The following is a 21,590-nucleotide window of genomic DNA, read 5'->3' on the forward strand; positions in this document are numbered from 1 at the left end:
TGCCCTTCCCTTAATGTTGGTGTTTCCCAGGACTCGCTCTTGTATTTCCTTCTCTTCCCTTTCTACATTATTCGCAGCTATTTTCATAAACTAATAATTCTCAAATTTATATCTGCAGCTCATAAGTTTTGAGTTCCAGGCCTACATATCTAGCTGCCCATTGGGTAGCTTCACATTTTTACTTGAATATTACACAAACACCTCAAATTGAATTTATTCTCTTTCTCTTTAACTGGCTCCTCTTATTATATCCACCATTCACTTAATCTTCCAAGCCAGAAACCCTAGAGTCCTTGAGTCTTTGACTTCCACTGCCCTTCATTTCCCACTTCCAATAAGCCAGCATGTCCTGTTGAATCTGTCTCCTCAATATTTCCTTATATTGGTCTCTTTTATCCATCCCCATTACACAGCTCCTATAGAGGTTCCTATAATTCCTCTTAAATGATATGGCCTCCCAACCCATTTTTAATGCTATAGCCTGAGTCCTCATTATAATATGAAAATATAACCAGGTCCCTCCTGGTTTAAATTGTACCTCGTTGATTCCCTCTTCACCTCAAGATAAGATTCAGCTTCTCAGCAGAACCTTATAGGTCTTCCATGATCTGACCCTTTCTCTTCCCCCTAGCTTCTTCCCTTGTCCCGAGCCTTCAGTGCAAGCCATATTAATCTACTTCTTACCACCCCCAACTATACTATTTCTTATGTTTATATGCCATTGCAGGTGTCTCATACTTTCAAGACAGAAATGAAGGAAGGAGGTGGGGAGTCCATACCCACACTGTAGCAGAGGGAAGGAACAAGACACCCAGGGACAATATTGGTAGTGGCAGTTACCTAGAGGAGAGAACAGCAAGCCAGGGCCTAGAGGTCTGTAGTTAATAAAGAAGCAAGAGTGGGGTTTAGAAGTTCAAATACCTTTCTCCAAGAAAAGGAAAGTCAAGAGAAATGCCTTGGGAAGAAAGAGGAAGTGCCATTACTCACAGCCAACTTGAGAATTAAGGGGAACATGAATCCTTCTTGATTTCCTTGTTCTCATAGTTCTTCAGTAGGCATTGGGTAATAACATTTCACTGATATTTCCATGATTCCCCCCCCTTAATTTATAACAAAATTAATGTCAGTATTTACTAAGAATTTAGTGTACACCAACCATTTTTCTTAAGTGTTTTATGTAATGTCTTATTTAATTCTCATATCAACCTTAAGAAGCAGGGGTCTTCTTAATGGGGTCTTATTCCCATTTTATAGATGAGGGCACTGATGAATATGGGTCAAATGACTTGAAATGACTTTCTCAGCTTGCACAGCTGGAATTAGGAATAATTTGCTCACATATCTTTCTAGAATCAGATTTAAAGAAAATTGACATTGCCTAGTGAATCTAGCTCTCTTATCTGTGGCTAGGGACTTTGTTTACATGGAAGATGTTTTTATCATAAGGCAATTACTTTAGATTGATATTAATTGTATTCAATTTTGTCAGATTATCTTTGTTAGGTTATTATTTTTTCCTTTGCAGCAGATACACAAGTTGAGAAATGGTTAATAGCGGCAGTTTGAACTGTCTTAACTGAATTGAATTTAATGCAAAGCTAATTCAATCAATCGATTCAGTGGCCTTGTAGAGACATGACCTTTTTCAGGAGAGAACTAAAAATACAATTTATTAACAACCTCATTTCAAACCTCTATGTGTATAAACAAAAATCTTACATATGAAGGGCATCCAAAGATATGAGACACCATGAACCAGGCTTAGTAAGAACAGATCAGAGGTGATGCTTTACTGGCATTGGAGGCCCACATCACACTAAGGTAATCCTATGTCAACTGTGTAAAAGCAGAGGGGTTTTTAGCATCTAAATGTGTACCCTGTGTTTTCTCTTCCCTATTCCACAGATATTTAGGAGAAAATATTTTTAAAACCAATATAAATAACATGCCTCTCACAAGCATCACACTATAGTCTCAGACTTAAAAAGTACTGAAAATCCACCTTAGTCAACTTAAGAAACCACTCATCTTCTCATATATATTTCTTTTATAACTAATTTTCAACCCAGCATATATATTACATCAGTCTTAAATTATGTAATTATATTAAAAACACAGTGTATTTGAGAGAAATGAGGCAGTGGAGTAATGGAGAGAGGTGAGGGAGAGATATTTGCAAAACAGTGGCACATATTTTAAGAGATATAGTGTATTTCAAAAGATCCCATTCATTCTCTTTATACTCAGAAATTATCATTGTGTTTTAGACAGAGACCAATATGTTTGGATGCACTTTATCATTAAACTTGTACATGATATTATTTCATTGTCATCTGGTGGTCTGGACATAATAAACTTTCTGAGAATTGGCAACTAATCATTTTTAGAAACACGTTAACTCTTTCACGTGAATGGGATCCATCTGCTAACATACTGGTACTGTGCACAAAATGCTACTCTACCGATGAAAAGGAACTGTTAGTCCACAATTGCTTAAATCAAGTTTCAGGAGCAGAGTAAAACCCTTGGCTGATGTAAAAACAATAATCATACAATATTCCATATTTTTTGCATGTGTGAGCCAATTGAAATCCAAGGTAGTAATAATAGTTAGGCTGTGCCTGGTCAACAACACAGTAAGAAAAAACAATATTGGTATAGTATTTTCAGGCAGCTGGATGACTAAAAATAGTATTACTGCTAAGAGCTGACTAGAAATTATTCGGTGGATTTAATCAAACCAGACACTAGTTCTGGATAATTCAGACCAAAAGAATGATGCTTCCTCTTACTAGAGTGTCATTTGAAGAGGGAATTTAAAATCACTGTAAACCATATCTTCAACTCTTCCCTTTATTGTATAAAGACGAAGTCTCAGCTTACATAGAATCACTAATAGAACTATTTGAGGGGCATTTTTTTTTTTTAGCTCATTGGAAATTGGGAACCATTTGGTTACTTAAATACCTTTTCCAGAAGCCACCATCAAAGCACCCATGGGGTTTCTTCCTTGGTTTTACCATTCATGAATGTTGCTAATAGAGAAAGTGGAAAACTTACTGTCCAAATTTAGAATATGGCTAAAGATTATCCAGTCTTTGAACTGGGCTCAAATTGAGTGGTAGTGTGTAACATTAGAATTCTAGTCCTTAACCTAAAGACCCATGCAAAATATTCAAATAACAAGCAAACAAACAAAGAAATAAAACAAGCTGTATGTGGTGAATTGATGGAGCAAAAATAAGTGTATTGATTGATAGCCAATTTGATAGAAAGGTCAAATCAGTGAAAACAGTCAGAATAGCCTGTGTGAGTTGGTAAGATTTATTTCAGTTTAACAAATATTTATTCTGCATTCAAAACTGAGACAGGATAGAGAGAAGCTGGGAAAGTTCTTTGGCAAATGGAATAGGGAAACTGAGACAAACAGCTGAACACAACAGCCAAGCAATTTACAGCCAGAAGCAGTTGGTCACCAAGACAGAAGTCCTGGCAGGGGCAAGACTGGGAAAACAAGGACCTCACCCCCAGGGCAACCTCTTCTCCCCTAGCTTTTCCTCCCTGGAGATAACATCTAGGTCTCAGTAGCATTTCAGCTCCAGGCCCAGAAAAGCAGCAAAAACCAGGTGGGTGAAACCAGAGCCAACTGCAATGACCGAAGACCCACTGCCCTGTCACTGACCAATCAGAGGAGACCATGACCCTAAAAGGACACACCTGGAGAACTGATGACTATTCTGATGAAACTCTCCCCTGAGACCTCCCCTAAGGTTCCTACCTACAAGAAAAAGAAAAAAGCCTCAAGACAAAGAACACAACAGCCTGCGCTCTCCCTCTGAGGAGCAGCCTGCTCTATTTCCTTTCCTTTCTTTCCCCCCCACCCCCTTTCTTAGCAAGCACGGGTCTCCTAAACAATAAGACAATGGGCAGCTGACAGCTTGTCCTAGGCTGATCCCCTGACCTGTCTCTAAAGCCCTTTTTCTCTGACAGATGAGGGGCTCAAATGTTATAAAAAATTTTAGTTTCAGGTGATAGCTAATAAGCTGAGTAATCAGTGTATATAAAAAGCTATTGTTTCAGGAACTGAAGGTATGACCCACCCTGACTCCAGGAGACCATAAGCAGTTGACCTTTGTGCCTTGGGAGGACTGCAAACAATCAAGATGGTATCTGACCCATCTTGCTCCAGGGTAAGGTGCCCACACCCAAGACACAGATAAAGACCACCACCCAGGGCACAGATGAAAGAACGCTGCAGGTTTTTATGTGATTAGTTTTTTCCCTGAATTCCAATCCCCTTACCTACACTTTTCTTCTCCTTATAAAAAGGGTCAGTTGAAAAATGGAATTGAAGACAGTCTGTTAAGGTACAAACCTGCCATCTTCTCAGGTCACTGACCACCTGAATAATGCACCCACAAAGACTCAATCCTTGTCTCTGCTTATTGGGTCTGGTAGCTGATAAGCAGCATGAACACCAGCTTTTCCAGTTTCACGACTTCCCAGTGAGCTAAGGCAGCTCAGCCTGGACTTTCTTGTTGCTTCTTCTATGCTAAGCCTTCCTTGTTTAACTGTCCCCAGCTTCAATAAATGTATCTATATGAAGTCAAACGCCCTACGCAGGCCCACTCAGGGGCCGGGACTATGTCCGGTAACAAAACCATGTAATCATCATTGTACTAATTGATAGAATAAGATACCAGGCATACTTTGGAGCTACTCATGGTTCAGTTCCAGATGACTACAATGAAGTGAATATCACAATAAAGTGAGTCACATGAATTGTTTGGTTTCCCAGTGCATATAAAAGTTATGTTTACATTATACTGTAATATAATGATTGACTATCTAGAAATTGTAATAAGTAGTCTATTAGGTGTGCAATAGCATTAAAGTGTACATGCCTTAATTAAAAAATATTTTATTGCTAAAAATTGCTAACCATCATGTGAGCCTTCAGTAAGTGGTAATCTTTTTACTGGTGAGCATCCTGCCTCAATGTTGATTTCTACTGACTGATCACAAATCACCATAACAAATGTAATAATAATGGAAAAGTCTGGAATACTGCAAAAGGTACCAAAATGTGATACAAAGACATGAAGTGAGTAAATACTGTTTGAAGAAATGGTGCCGATAGCCTTGGTTGGTACAGGGTTGTCACAAACCTTTAATTTGTAAAAAAAAAACAAAACACCCCAAACCCCATGATATCTCTGGAGTGCAATCAAGCAAAATGCAATAAAAAATGGTATGCTTGTATTGTCCTGCCTCAAATATCTCAAACATAGAAATCAATATTTGTGGTTCAGTTCCCTATACTGGTAATGGCTGTAGGCACAAGAATCAGCATTTCTATAGACGCTAGATTAAAAAAATGGGGATGAAGGAAAGAAAATTAGGAAATGTGTCACATTAACATTGATAAAAAGTAGAATTCAAAGATAAATAGTAACGAAGATGGCCTGAAGGTCCTCCTCAGCTTGACTAAACTTTAGAAAGCCTTGCTTCTGACGCTAGGCCCCTAGCCTCCCTTTTCTCCCTTTCCTTAAAGCATTCATGTTAGAAAACTTGTCCTTGTAAATTTTATCTCTGCCCCCTTGAGATGTAAACCTTCCTAAAAGACCATTGCCAGTTTTACAACACAAGACTGTCTTTCTCAAGGACCTATGAGCCATCCTTTTGAAATATAATCATCAAGGAAAATAGTGCCCCTATCTCCTAGTCTCTGTAGGAGGGTATTGTAGAATCTTACTTCCCTGGTGCCAGTTAGCAATCACAGGTGACCTAATCACAAAGGAAAAAAATTTACAAACTCAGGAATAACTCACTGTGCTGGACACAACCCATAGATTAACCTTCTTCTAATATCCTCTAGTACTTTTTCACTAGCTCATTATCAATCTTAAAAACCTCCTACTCTTCATTTCAGTGGAGTTAAGTTCTGACTTTGTTCTGGTTTCTCTCCCCCGTTGCAGTAGCCATGAATAAACTCTTTCTTGCCTGTTTGACTTTGTCTGGTATAATTTTATTCCAACAATAGAAAGTTAACAAGTGAGCAGAAGGGAAGACCTTTCGAGGCAGATGGCACAGCACAGACGTATATATTCTACTATATATTGAGGGATTATTTACCTACAATTGCTGCATGTGTGAGGCTACCATCCTTTCTGCCTGCACTACAACTTGTGTGCCTTTGTGCCAGAGAATTTTCTCCCTCCACCCCACTAACGATGCTAGATGCTAACGCATACTTAGGTGCATTTCTGAGAGTCCCACCCACTGTCTTCCCCTCTCTCCTTCCCAGCCTGGAGGAATCTTACCCAAGACCTACATCCTCAAATCCCTCTTACTACTACTTCCCTCTGTTTCCTCCATACAATCTTCCAGGTGAGTAGGTTTGAATACAAACCATCCCCCATAGTCCTACCCTAGGGCAAGGAGGTAGAGTTGGCTCTCTGAAATGGGTATAAAGAAAATAGAAAATTTAGGTAGAAAACATAAATTAATAACTCAACAAAATTTAGCAGACGAAGTCTAACCTCCTCTGTAAAGTAGTCCTTGAGTCCCAAGCTGATTTTGAAGCCTCACTTCTGTAATCCCAAAGCCCGATCCACCCAGCTCCAGGGGCCTCTGTTTGGGGGCACTAGCCCACTGAGTCCCAAAGCGCAGAACTCTCTGTTTCCTCTTCAGATCTGTGACTAGAACTCTTCAGTGTCCACTGAAGCCTTTTCTGTATTTGTGATGGAAAATCCTGAGGTCTTCTAGTGTATGTCTGCATTTTACAGAAGAAAACCAAGTCCTAGGGAACTGTAAGCAAGAACCTAAAAGCATGAAGCTGGTCAATTATACAAATGATGAGTGGCCGTCATCTTGGGGAGACAATATTCAAGAATTTTAAATACAGTAGTTGACTCTGTATTTTAATTCTGAATATTTAAGACCCATAGATACAGAGATTAAAAATATTTTGTATTTGCAAATTAGACCACTGACCCTATGTACTTAGACCTTTGAACTTGCACAGGCTACTCAGATGAGAAGCCGATATCCGGGCCCTGTCATGTCAGACCACAGCATTGCTGTTTCCCACAGACAGTGAGCCAGAGGGAGGCTGGAGTTAAAGAGTCTCTCCCCTAATGTTAGGTAGCAATGGGGTGGAAAAATAACGATTCCCCACATCCAGAGTGCACGGGTTAGGCAAGCAGAGTTCCTCACAGAACACAACCTTTGCCAGCTTCTTTTCTGGGTGTGCAGTCATGCTATGGAGAAACCCAAAATACTATCTCTTTTGACCAAGAGACCCTGGGCTCTAAGAGGAAGAGTTCTGACTCTCAGTTCCCTTTATCTCCTTCCTCCCATTTGAGAATGGAGAAAGTAAAAGTTATGCAGGTAAACGTGAAATTTGGAGCATTGCTTAAAACTGAGTTTCTTGCAGTTGATAAAATCATAGCTAGTGTTTTATGGCCACCTAGTGGCATAAATTTGGCTTTGCAATTGGAAATTTAGTTTTCTGTCAAATATTAGTTCTAACTTTATTTGCGGTCTAAATACTCTTAGAGTCATATAATACAATACTGTATTTTGCTGTGTGTTATGGACACTTTTTACCCAAATTTCTGAGGGAAAAATAAGGGTTTACATTATACATGAGTATAATGATTACATCCCATGGGTATATTAATCTCTTGTACAATGCACACAAAAATGGTGGTGTGCATTATACATGGCAAAATATGATATATGAGAAATCTTAGATTAACTGAAGAGACTAAATATGAGAAAGTCAAATATAGGGATCATTTCAATTTCCAATAGTTTGTTGCTAATATATTGATCTTATATCTTTCAATCTTGTTAAATTTATTTATTAACTCTAATAACTAAGTAGGTATATAGATCCCATGGGATTTTCTATATAGATGATAATTTCATCTGTGAATGAAGACAATTTTACTTCTTCATTTATAATCTAGATTTTTTTTTTTTTTCTGTCCTGACTGGGCTGGCTAAAACCTCCAGTACCATGTTGACTGGAAATGGTGGGAGTATACATCCTTGCCTGCTTCCTCATCATAGGGAAAATAATTTTGTCTTTAATCATTAAGTATGATGTTACAGTACAGTTTTCACATGGCATTTTATCAGGTTGAGGCCATTCCTTCTATTTCTAGTTTACAGGGTGTTTTTTAAAGTATATTTTATTGATTTTGCTATTAGAGTTGTTCCAATATCTCCCCCAGTGCCCCTCTCTGCCCAGGATCCTCTTCCATCCAGCAATCACCATTTAGCTCATGTCCGTGGGTCATGTGTGTAAGTTCTTTGGCTTCTCCATTTCCTATGCTATTCTTAACATCACCCAGTGTATTTTGTATCTACCAATTGTGCTTCTTAAACCCTGCACCACTTTCCCATTCTCCCCTTCCCCTTCTCAGCTGATAACCCTCCAAATGATCTCCATATCTATAAATCTGTTCCTGTTCTGGTTGTTTGCCCAGTTTTTGTTTTTGTTTTTGTTTTTTTTAGATTCAGTTGTTGATAGTTGTGAATTTGTTGTCTTTTTATGCTCATGGCTTTGATCTTCTTCTTTTTCTTAAATAAGTCCCTTTCGCATTTCCTTTAATAATGGCTTGGTGATGATGAACTCCTTTAGCTTTGCCTTGTCTGGGAACCACTTTATCTGCCCTTCCATTCTAAATGATAGCTTTGCTGGATAGAGCAACCTAGGTTGTAGGTCCTTGCTTTTCATCACTTTGAATACCTCTTGCAAGTCCCTTCTTGCCTGTAAAATTTCTTTTGAAAAATCAGCTGATAGTCTTACGGGAACTCCTTTGTAGGTAACTCTCTTCTTTTCTCTTGCTGCTTTTAAGATTCTCTCTTTATCTTTAACCTTTGGCATTTTAATTCTGATGTATTTTGGTGTGTTCCTCCTTGGGTCCAACTTGTTTGGGACTCTCCGTGCTTTCTGGACTTGTAAATCAATTTCCTTCACCAAATTAAGGAAGTTTTCTTTCATCATTTTTCAAATAAGTTTTAAATTTCTTGTTCTTCTACTCCTTCTGGCATCCTTATGATTCGGATGTTGGCAAGTTATCAGATGTCCCAGAGGTTCTTCACCCTATCCTCATTTTTTTGAATTCTTGTTACTTCTTTTTCTTCTGGTTGATTTTTCATCTCTTTCTTATAATCCAAATTGTTGGTTTGAATTCTAGCTTCCTTCCCCTCTCTGTTGGTTTCCTGTGGGCCATTCTTTATTTTACTTAGTGTGACCTTAATTTCTTACTTTATTTTTTTTGCCATACTCAAGGAGTTCTCTGAGCATCCTGATCACCAGTGTTTTGAACTCTGCATCTGCTAGGTTGCCTATCTTCACTTAGCTTAGTTCTCTTTCTGGAGTTTTGTTATGCTCTTTCATTTGGGGTCATTTTTATTTGTCTCTTCAATTTAACAGCCTCCTTGTGTTTGCTTCTGTGTATTTGGTAGAGCTGCTTTTACTTCCTGTCTTAGTGGTGTGGCCTATGTAGAAAAGCCACCTGTAAATTGTGTGGGGCAGAGCCTTAGGTAATTGCGAGGGTGGGGCAACAGCTCCACCACTGTGTGGCTGTGTGGGGAGGGCTCCAAGAAGGGACCATGCTGCCACCTGGACAATGGCAGTTCACCTGGTGCTCACCCTGTTTCGTTACTTTGCCGCTTTCCCGTGTGCAGCTGGCACTCTTCCAGCTGCTGCCCTGGTGGTGAATCTCAGAGTGGGTGGGTTTGCATATATTCTAAGACCCTGCTGGCCCTGTAAGTGGCAAAAATCTGGCAGTTTTTCTACTGTCCCAATGCCTGCTGGTTTTTACAGCCAAAGGTAATAGGGATCTATCTTCCTGGTGCTGGAACCTGGGGCTGTGCAGTCTGGCCTGGGGCTGGGGTTGCTGGCTTCTAAGGCGTCTCTCCTGTCTGTTCTGCTGCCACTCCCTCTGTTACTTTTCCATGCCACATTGCTTCTCTGACCATCTCCGTGGCTTCACCCATCCTAATCATCTGAATGAGTGTGGCTTCTTTAAATCCATGGTTGTTGGACTTCCATACAGCTTAATTGTCTGATGGTTCCAGGTGTTATTAATTTTGAGATCTGGTTGTAATTCTTTTTTTCTATGGCTGTGCAAGGAGGCAAGAGTGCCTACATATACCTCCATCTTGATTGGAAGTGAACATTTTTTTGTTTTGTTTTTAATCAGGATTAGATGTTAAGTATTTGTCAAATACTTTTTCTTTATGAAGATCATCATATCGTTTTTCATTTTTAGTCTGTTAGCATTGTGAGTTACAGTTTGAATGTTAAACTAGCTTTGTACTCCTGAGATAAACCCTACTTGGTCATGATGTAAGCATCAGCATAGGGTCTGGCCGCTTGTCGCCATGTATACGCATAACATAACGATTAGTGTGGAAGGGAATAGATTTTTATTAACAGGGTTTCCTATTTGGCTAGGGGGTGGGGGCACTGGGAGCATTCTAGCTCTGAACATTTCTCTTCCACAAGACACAGAACCTCTCTTGCTCCCAAAAAGATTGCAAACTGAAGCCACTCCCAGAAATTTCCCATTATGGCTTATATGTCCTTTTGGAGCTTAAACCAGCCATGCAAAAAGGTCTCCATCCTCTTAGGGGTATGCACTTGTGTGTTTTCGAGTGGATCTTGCAGCAACTCTCTCTCTCTCTCTTTTAGGGTCTGGGGTGCATTGCTAGATCACTTCAGATGGTTGTGCAGGGATAGCTCCATCTGCAAGGAACTTCCCAGCTCATGCCTCTGTGTATTGCTATCAGGGTGAGAGAGTGGAAGCAGTCCAGGACCCACGTGCTGTGCTGCACTGGGTCACAGCATCCCAAAAGCTGGAGCCTGGTGTGAGGCATTCCCCAGCAGGGAGCTGGCTTCCAACCATGTAGGGTCAAAGCCCCAGGGGTGCCTGGCATCTGCCAGTCCCCCCTAGTGTTCCCATCATTGCTGGGGCGAAGCAAAAGCCCAAGAAGCCAAGAGAACAAGAGCCAAGAGAGCAAGTAAGTACCTGCCTTCCGTTTTAAAGTCCTCTCCCAGAATCCCATGTGATCCAGAAGCCAGTGGGAGTATCCAGCTTTTCAACCAATGAGGGCTAGTGTTGGCCATATTTGCCTTTGCCCCTCTTCTGGCCATCATGTTTAGCAAGAGAGCAAAGTTTCCAGTCATGTATGCTCTGCACAAACTCCTTTCTGCTGAGTCATGAGTTGCTCAGCTGCCTCAGGCAATGTGCGCTGGCTTGTTTACAGTTGAAAGTTGTTCCCTCGAGCCTTCCCTTTGGAACATAAGGCAGATGCTTCAATCTGCCTCCTTGGCATCTCTCCCCACCACTGTCTTCTCCAAGTGGGAGGAAGAGGATGCTCTCCCTTTTGCCAGATTGGGGTTCCCCTGGACTGGGGTCTTCCCCATTCTCCAGCAATCTCAGGTCCCACCTACCCTGTTACAGTGATGTATTGTCCCTTTAATATGGTATTAGATTTCATTTGTTAAATTTAGTAAGAATTATTGCCTTCATGAGGGATATCATTCCATACATTTCTTATAGCTTTTTCTGGGTTATTATCATAGTAATGCTGACCTCGTAGAATGAGCTAGGAAGTCTAATTTTCTGAAAGATTTGGCTGAAATGATAGTTTCCAGTGAAGGAAACTGCAAATACAATTTTCTTTGTGGGAAGGCTTACAACTCCAAATTAAATGTCTTTAATATAGATAGGGCTCTTCTGATTATCTATTTCTTCTTGAACAAGTCTGGTAGGTTTGGATCTTTTAAGGAATTTGAAAATTTTCTTGTTTCCTAAGGTGGTAGTTGATGTCATTGACTCAAGGTCTAATTTTTTTTTTTAAGTACAGATGTTCATAGCAAAAATATTCCCTGTAATTACTGCTTTAACTGTATTCCATAAATTTTCGTATGCTATATTTTTATTGTAATTAATTTTTTTCCTAATTTCCCTTTGACTCTTTTTTGATCCATGGGTTATGTAAGCAAATATAATTTAATTTCCAAATATCTGAGGTTTGTCCAGACAACTTCCTGTTATTGATTCCTATTTTAATTCCATTGTGGTCAGAGAACATACTTTGTATGTCCTTTTTTACTCTATCTTGATTGCAAACAGAAATTCAATTCCATATTTTGGAAATGTAGCTTGTTTATAATTTTTGTGCTATGAAAACAATTCTTGAGAAGAATCAAGATGGTGGAGAGTTAGTGGAAGTCACAATGACCTCCTCCCAGGACCAACCTGGAATTACAACTAAATTGTGGAGAAATCACCTGAAACAAACAACTGAACAATAGCAAGAGAGGAGCCTTATAACCTTGGACAGACAGAAGAATCAGCTTTAGCACAACCTAACTGATAAGGAGTGCAGTGGAGACTCGAGAAGGCAGGTGGGGCGCCCACGGGTGACAGCACCAGAAAGATATTGAAACAGCCAGTTGCCCCTGAGAAGAGCAGGGTCTGAATCATAAGCAGGGATCTCCAGCCTACAGCACCAGAGCCCAAAAAGTAAACAGATAACAGGCAGCTGCAAAAAGCAGCAGGGTTGCTCTCTGATAGAGACAGGTGGCTGGAGATGCAAAGAACCATTTAAAGGGTCAACACATAAATTTTTATTTATGAAAGTAAAGGGTAAGTTCCCACTTACCCTGGTCTGTGGCCAAGGCAAGGGCAGAGTGGGCTAGAGACACCAGAGAAGAGACCGGGGAAGGAGGCTTTGGGGAGAGAACTGAGAGAGTAGCCAGCAGGATCCCAGTGCTGACTCATCCCCCAGACGGCAGCAGCCATCTTACTCGGGCAGACCATTCCCCTGAGTGGCAAAGGCAGAGGACCCAATAGCCCTGCCCCGAGGAGGGCTTTGGCCCCACCCTCTGGTGTCTCTAAGCTGTCCTACTGAGTGCAGAGTGGGAGCCACAGATAGTACATGACTGGCTAAAGGGGGCACAGAGTGGTCTAGAGACACTTGAGGAGAGACTGAAGATGGAGGCTTTGGGGAGAGAATGGACAGAGTACCTGGCGGGATCCTGGTGCTGACTCCTCCCCCATATAGCAGCAGCCATTTGGCTCAGGCAGACCACATCCCTGAGCAGCAGCAGCTTGAGAGGACCCAATAACCCTGCCCCCAGGAGCGACTCTGCCCCGCCCTGGGGTGCCTCAGCCTGACTGCTGAGTGCAGCATGACTAGGTTAACAACTGAAGGAGACAGCCACAGACAGTAGATTCCTGGAAGTCTCGAACAGTTGCTAAGGTCAAATGGCGTCAACATCTGACATGATAAAAGGCAGATCCAGAAAGAAAAAAAAAGTGGTCTCCTACCATGGAAGTTCACACCACAAAGTAAGGAAATCAAGACAGATCAATTTAAGAAGCAGAAGCAAAAAAAGAAGTGTCTCAAAAATAATGGGAAGACAAAGAAACACCCCCAAGTCAAAGGGAAAGGAGGAATCCCCAGAAAGAGAACTAAATGAAATAGAGGCAAGTAAACTATGAGATATTGAGTTCCAAACAAGGGTTCTAAGGAAGCTCAATGAACTCAGTGAGCTCAGAGAGAATTATAAAAATCTACAGGTAAACTATAAGGAACTTACTGCAAATTATATCAACATGAAAAAGGACATAGAAACTGTCAATAAGAGACAAGAGGAAATGAAGAATATAGTTTCAGAATGGAAGAACACAGTAGAAGGAATCAAAAGCTGGCTAGATGAAGCTGAGGACTGAATCAGCAAGCGGGAGGACAAGGTAGGAAAAAGCTCCCAGAAACAGCAAGGAAATGAAAAAAGACTCAAAAAGAATGAGTTTAGTGAACTGTAATAATATCCGTATAGTAGGGAATGAGGCGTTTAGTGAAATGTAGGAAAAAGCTCCCAGAAACAGCAAGGAAATGAAAAAAGACTAAAAAAGAATGAGTTTAGTGAAATGTAACAATATCCTTATAATAGGAATACCAGAAGGAGAAGAAGAGGAAGAAGGGATAGAGAACCTTTCTGAAAACGTAATGATGGAAAACTTCCCTAATTGGAGGAGAGGAAAAAGTCACACAAGTCCAGGAAGCACAGAGGGTCCCATTCAAGAGGAACCCAGGGAGGCCCATTCCAAGACTCATCATAATTAAAATGACAGATATCAAAGACAAACAGAGAATCCTAAAGGCAGCAAGGGAGAAAGAGGTAGTAACATATAAGGGAGCCCCGATAAGGTTAACAGCTGACTTCTCAACAGAAACACTACAAGCCAGAAGGAAATGGCAAGAAATATTCGAAGTCTTGAAAAACAAGGCCTGCAACCAAGACTGCTCTACCCAGCAAGGCTCTCAGTTAAAATGGAAGGTGAAATTAAGGGTTTTCCAGACAAAAGGATGCTAAAAGAATACATCTCCACCAAACCAGCATTGCAAGATATGCTAAAGGGACTGCTTTAAGAAGATGAAGAAAAAGAGTCTATGAATACCCAGTTCCTTTCACAGTCACTAATATTGATATTACCAATATTTTTAATACTTATTAATCTGATTGTGACAATGATGTGTTATTTTAATTGTTACTTTATTATTTGTTGAAACTAAATGTGTTTTTGTATATTTCTTGCCTATTTCTATTATTTTTTAAAAAAGGTTTAAATGACTTTTTGGTATTCTTTATACGTTTTTTGATTAAATGCTTGTAGAATTTTTGCCCTAAAAAAAAACAAAAACAAAAACAAAAACAAAATTATTAACCCTTTTGTAGATGTGTTGCAAGTACTTTCCTATTCTAGTACTTGTCCTTTAACTTTTTTTATATGTATATTACAATATGATCTTAAATGTTTAATATAATCATATTGTCAATATTGTATTTTATAGCTTCTGGGTTTGAATATGTTACTTCACGGTAAGAAAAGTATTATTTTGAATTTTCTCTAAAACCTCCTTAGTTTTTACATATGATTTTTGACTCACCTGAATATTTTTAACATAATGTGTGAAATAGGGCTCTATATTTGTTTTATTTCAAGTAATAGTGGTACAGCCACCTTATTTGTTGAGTAAGCCTTTTTTTCCCCATTGATTTGAAATATCAATTTAATCATATATTACATTAGACAGATATATACATTTGTTTCTAGAATGCTCATTTTATTGCTCTACTTGATTATTTCTCTGCTGGTGTCATGTTGTTTTAATTGCTGAGACTTTATAATCAATTTAAATTTTTTAATATTTTATAATGGATCTTGACATTTAAAAAAGTAAATAAAATCAATCTGCATTTAAAAAAAGAAAGAAGGAAGGAACGCCTACCTTTTGCGACAACATGAATGGAACTGGAGAATGTTATGCTAAGTGAAATAAGCCAGTAGGTGAAAGACAAATATCATATGATCTCACCTACAGGACGAATCTATTCAACAAAATAAACTAATGAACAAAATAAACCACAGGCAAGGAAACATGGAGCAGACTGTAAGTGACCAGAGGGGATGGGGAAGGAGGACAATGATGGAAAGGAGAAGGGACTAAACAAAAAACATGTATGAATGACCCATGGACATGGACAACAGAGTAGGAATTGACTGTGGGAGAGGGGAGCGGGGTGGGATGGGTGGAGGAGGGCAAAGGGGGAAACACTGAGACAACTGTAATAGAATAAACATGACTTAAAAATAAAATTATAAAAAAAGAAAACAATTCTTGGATGAAGATGAATTTGGAATCTTTGCACCCATCCTGTGGCATTTTCTTAAATAAATTCTCATAAGAAAGAATTATGAGTCAAAGAGTATTTATTGCCTTTTATAGAATGTGTACATACTGCCATAGGTGGCTTGTCTTATGTTTTTTAAATATTTAATAACATACAAATATTTCCTTTAGATCAATATTTTTTTCTATTACATGTTCTTGATGACTGCATAATACTTCATTGATATACCAAATTATATTTAAAAATCCTCTATTGTTGGGCATTTCAGCTCTTTCTAATTTGAGTTGAATATCCATAATGTTTTAATAAATCATACATGGGCCATTAATATGTGGAAGAGGATTGGCCTTATAAAGCAGTGGTTTATGAAAATTAGGAAGTAGTGTAGAGTTTAGATTTGAGCTGAGGACTGAAAGGAAGAAATCAGTTCCATTCTATTAGGACTTTAATGTAATACTATAAACGTAAGGCTATGGTGGAGACAGAAGAATGGAGATGTCAGGATGGGTTGAAGAAATAGTAAAACAAAAGAATCTATCACACTTAGTGACTGATTTAGTGGCAATTAAAATCAATTTCAACCTTTAAAGTGGTAGCATTTTTATACAAAACTATGTCTTCATATTTATCTTTAAAATATCTATTTTCTTAGCATTTGTTCTTACTTGTCAAGCAGTAATGTTTTCTAATTACTCAGTAAATGTTTCTTCATAGATGATGGAAGAAAACCAGGAAGATGTTTTTTAAAACAATTGTATCTAAGAAAGAATGCGATTCATATAACTCCATATTACTTTATAAGAAATTCTATTAGCTTCAAAATGTTTTTACCTTTTTTAATTATATCCTTACCATATAAAGAAATAGCAACTTTGAGAACTACTTCTAATTTTATTATACATTTATTGTTATCTTGCAATGTCTAAAAGCAAACCCTATTCGATCACTTGATCTAGAGAAATGAGAAGTACATTATCAGTTACTCTATCTCTCATTTAATGTCCAAAAGCAATATTATGAAAACAAAAACCAAAAAGCAATATTATGATAATCTAAACATGATTGAAGAAAACCAGTTATTCCCTTTGTAGTCTTCATGAATTTTCTAGTACGTTAGTTGTATAACTACCTTAACCACAAACTCACACATGTGTCAAGAAGCACCAAGTTTAAATTGATCAATTTATGAATTATTTCTCTCATAATCCCACCTGCAATTTTGATGGTTTTAAGCTATTTAAAACCTTTTATGTCTGTGTCATAATTACCCATCTAAATTCAACCTGAAGATTTAAAAATACTATAACTTCTCCTCTACTGTCTCAATACTCAATAACTAAGTCTCTGAAGTGAAGACATTGAAGGCATTTATACTGTGTGTTATCAATTTCTGTTCAGTGTTGTGTTGTCAGTCAAAAACTCTCCTGTTGAAGTAAAATGGTTTTTCAGGCAAAATAAGTATTCTATTTTCAATCTCTTAATTAAATACTTACTGACTTGGTACCTTGAAAAAATTACTTAAATTCTGTAAGCAGTGGAATATTGAAGTAGGAGCTAGCTTGTGGGAGCCAGTTGTCAAATTTCAGTTTTTCCTATAGGTTGTTGAACCTTTGGAGACTTAATTCAGCCATGGTAGGAGTATTTACCACAGGTAAATGTGACAAGTAGTGGCAATATTATTTCTCAGAGAGAACTAGTTTACCAACTCACTACTGTCTCTAAGCCTTAGTTTCTTCATCCATAAAATGAGAAAAATAATTCCAACCTGCATTGAACACATTAGTTTCAGTAAACAGAATCTCTCTCTTAGTTTAAATAGAAAAGGGATTTGCTAGACAATCTTAAATGTCCTACAAAATTGTGGGGGAGACTGATAAAAATAGGTTATAGTTAGAACTCACAAAAACAAATCTGAGGGGCACACCACAAAATCGGGCCACCAACGCACCTACTGCCTCTCCTATGTTCAGGAAGCTATTTTTCTGCTTGGAAAGCTACAGTGGCTACCACGATCAGGAAAGCCTTCCTAATCAAGAAGTCACAACAGGCAAACCAGGGACCTCCACACCACCTCTGCCTACCTCTTACCTTCTGAATATTTCAAAAAAGTATCTAATTGGCAGAAACTAATTCATAACCAGAACTGTAGCTGCATGAGAGGCTTGGAAATATAGTCTTTATTTGTAGCAGTCTTGTGTTCAGAAAAAAAATCAGAGATGTCATTGCCATAGATTAAAAAATGGATGAAAACATCTATTGGATGACATCTAGCAGTCTGCCATAGGCCACCCATTTCCATTCCTGAGATCTGTGAGTGCCTCTCTTCCAAAACAGAGAACAATTCATACTCTACCTAAGAGGTACAAGTTCTAAGTCCCATCCAGAGACATATCCAGCTCAGAGACCAGAATATCTGAGTCACATAAAGTCCAAATGTGACTGCCTGTGTTTAGGTGACCCAGGAAAGGACAAGTAAGTTATTTCCCCTGCCAACACACAAACACACATCAATGGTGAAATAGGAACAGGGTAGCTGTAATAAAAAGTTCTCTTTAGAAATAATATTGTGCTGGGCAGAAATTTCAGAGACCTCTGTCCAGGCAATAGATGACTATACTTTTCAGGGTTAGCCCATCCAACAGTCTCTGGTTTCTCTTTCATCTCCATGGCTACTGGCTTTGTTTTCTTGGAAGTCCTTCCTTGTCCATTAGCCTCCTCGACCACATCTGAATTGGGCATTGGAGAGTCTGCCCTTCTTGGGGCTATAAAACTTTCACATCCTCTTTCTTTTGCTGGCTCAGGTTTGGGTGCTTACATCTGCACTGTGCTCAGAGAGTCAGGCTTTGGCAAGCTAGGTTTATGGTTTCTCTGGTAAAGAATTTCCTCAAACACTTAATGGGCTTCCAGTCTTCCTTCTGGTCAGTTTCTGAGTGAGAACTGTATCCAAGGATTTCATTTAGACGTGAAGATCTGGTTTCAATTATTAGCTGCTATGCTCTGCACAACCTTTTTCAACCTTATGGTGGTGTTTATGAGTTGAATTGTGCCTCTCTTTCCCCAAAATATGTTTGATTCTTAAGCCTCAGTACCTCAGAACACAATCTTCTTTGCAGACAGGATCTTTACAGAGGTAATCAAGTTAAAATGAGATCATTAGGGTGAACCCTAATCCAATACAACTAGTGTCCTTATGAGAAAGGAAGAATAGAACAAAGACATGCACGCATGGAGAATGTCATGCGCAGATGAAGGCAGAGATGAAAGTGATGCATTCACAACCCAAGGAGTGCAAAGGTTGCCAATAAACCACCACATTCTCCCCGACAGGTCTCAGTAGAAACCATCCCCGCCAATACCTTGATCTTCAACTTCTAGCCTTTACAACCATAAGACAATAAATAATCTGTTGTTTAAATCACCCATTTTGTGGTACTTTGTTACATGCTCTGTCATGCCCTAAAATAAGGGTCTTGAATGGTAGGGCAACACCCTTAGTCTGATCTATGCTGCTGGTTTGATTCTCGTTGTCTAGTCCAGAATGTTTGGAGAGGTACTTGTAAATACTTGGGGCCACCGAGTTCATTCAGGGCAAACTCTTCTTACTACTTCAGTGTGGAGGTACAGGCAGTTACTGGGAGCCACCAAATTATTAGGCTTACAAATATTTTACATTCTCTGCCACAGGTTGAAATTCTCTGCTATCATTTTAGACTGTCTGTCCTTTCCTTACCAGAAATATGTTCCTTTCATTTCTCTTTGCAGACAAGCTAGATCTAGATCTAGTTCATCTTTCTCCTGTGAAGCTTTGCTGAAAATAGCAGAAGCAACCAGCCTACACTATTATGAACTTTTCCAATGATTTAACCTATAGCTACAGGCTTCATCAGCATGTAATCTCTCTTCCAAGTTTTTTTTTTTTTAGCAGCAATTTATCAAATGTTCTGTCATTGAATACAGGGTCTCCAGTTTTCCACACTGCTATAGCTGCCCTCATCATCTGCAGTTTGGTCTATTAAGTCAATAAAACATACATAAATATCTAAGGCAGCACCCCACTTCTATATTTTATATTGGTCAGAGTTCACTGGCAGAGAACAGAATGCATTTTAGCTAGTTAAATCAGAAAGGGATTTAGTACAGTTTCAGTTATCGCTTGGAGAATTAGTTGGAGGACAGAAGAAGTAATCAAGGAATGCTTTCAGGACAGTTCAAGAGAGTGGGGCCACCAATACTGTTACTCTGATAGCTATTGGAAAACCACCAAGGTCATAAAGTAATCTTGAACTAGGCGGGGGATTGGGAAATAGAAACCTGTGGTAGAATTACAGAAGCATCAGAAGCATGACTTCTTCCTTGCAAACATCTTGCAGGTACATCTGATTAGCAGGATCCAAGTCAATTCAGAGTTCTGGCTATCAGTGTATGGGAAATGTCTGCTGCTCTGAGCAATGATGTGCCCAGCTGAAAATTAGGGGTCCATTTCTATGAGAGAACAAGCGGGGAAGGAGATAAAGAACAAGTAGTTAGATTGTGAAGGTAAATATATTAGGGTTGTTTCTGAGGTAGAGCAGGCCCTTAATAATGGACACATTTATGCAAACATACCAGTAATACAAATTGCCCCTTTAAGAGAGAAAATGTGGTATCAGAAATATAAGATCAGTTTTGTAAAAGGCTACCTATGTCACGATCACTGCACTTTTGCATACTCAAGTGCAATACAGTGTTCTCTGAGCTTGAATAATTATGAATGTAACCTTCTGGTTAACAAAGATCATTCTCTTGGAGGAGTAATTGACCTTAAAAATCAAAGGTCCTGATCCAATTGAATTCTCTTACATTTTGTTCTTTTTCAAGTGGTTTTACCTCCCCATGTCCTCTGATACCCATGCTCCAAGGAAATAAGGGCTTTTAGATGTGTATCAAGTCTTATTTCATCTCATTAAACATTTCAGTCTTAAACCTAGATTTATAAAATATGTTTCAGAGCAGAAGTCAGCTTGGTGGGCTGTATAGTATCTGCTGTAGTTTCTCAGTAATGACATGGTACTGTGAAAGCAGCTATAGACAGTACATAGATTAATGAGTGTGCCTATCTTCCAAGAAAACTATATTTACAAAAATGGTGGGAGACTTAATTTGGAATGTGAATTGTCATTTGCCAACCCCTGTGTTAGATAATTGCATGAAATAAAATTTTTTTATTTTAAAATAATTAAAAAAATTTTTTTTGGAGCTTGTCAGAGAAGCTGTTTTGTTCAGGGTGAGTTCCATATACCTGGTCGAATACATTACATGTCTCTTTTAAATTTGAAGTCTAGATGAAAAGCTTACTTCTCTATATTCAAATTATTTGGAGGAGGGACCTATCTGTTGTCCTATATGCTATAGTTACTTTGTAAATATAATAATAATAATGCATACCTTATGGGGTTATCAGGATTAAAAGAGTAAATATGTGTAAAATGCTCAGTACTGTTCCTGGTCCAGAGTAAGCTCTCATTAAAAGTTCCAGATGATACATTTATTTTTTTGAACCTGCAATTTTGCTTTTAGTAGCATTCCAATTTGATAGACATAGGGTGCATTTTTTTGTACATTTTTAAAAAAGATTTTATTTATTTATTTTTAGAGAGGGGGAAAAGAGGGAAAAGGAGAGTGAGAGAAACATCAATGTGTGGTTACCTCTTGAACGCCCCCTACTGGGACCCGGCCTGCAACCCAGGCATATGCCCTGACTGGGAATCAAACTGGCAACTCTTTGGTTCTCAGGTTGGCTTGGCGCTCAGTCCTCTGAGCCATACCAACCAGAGTGTGATAGACATAGGGTGGTTTTTAATTATCCCAACTTGTAACCAAG

This window comes from Pteronotus mesoamericanus, unplaced genomic scaffold (genome assembly GCF_021234165.1).
Source record: "Pteronotus mesoamericanus isolate MK-2021 breed Mesoamerican mustached bat unplaced genomic scaffold, CSHL_Meso_final scaffold_167, whole genome shotgun sequence".
Taxonomy (NCBI): domain Eukaryota; kingdom Metazoa; phylum Chordata; class Mammalia; order Chiroptera; family Mormoopidae; genus Pteronotus; species Pteronotus mesoamericanus.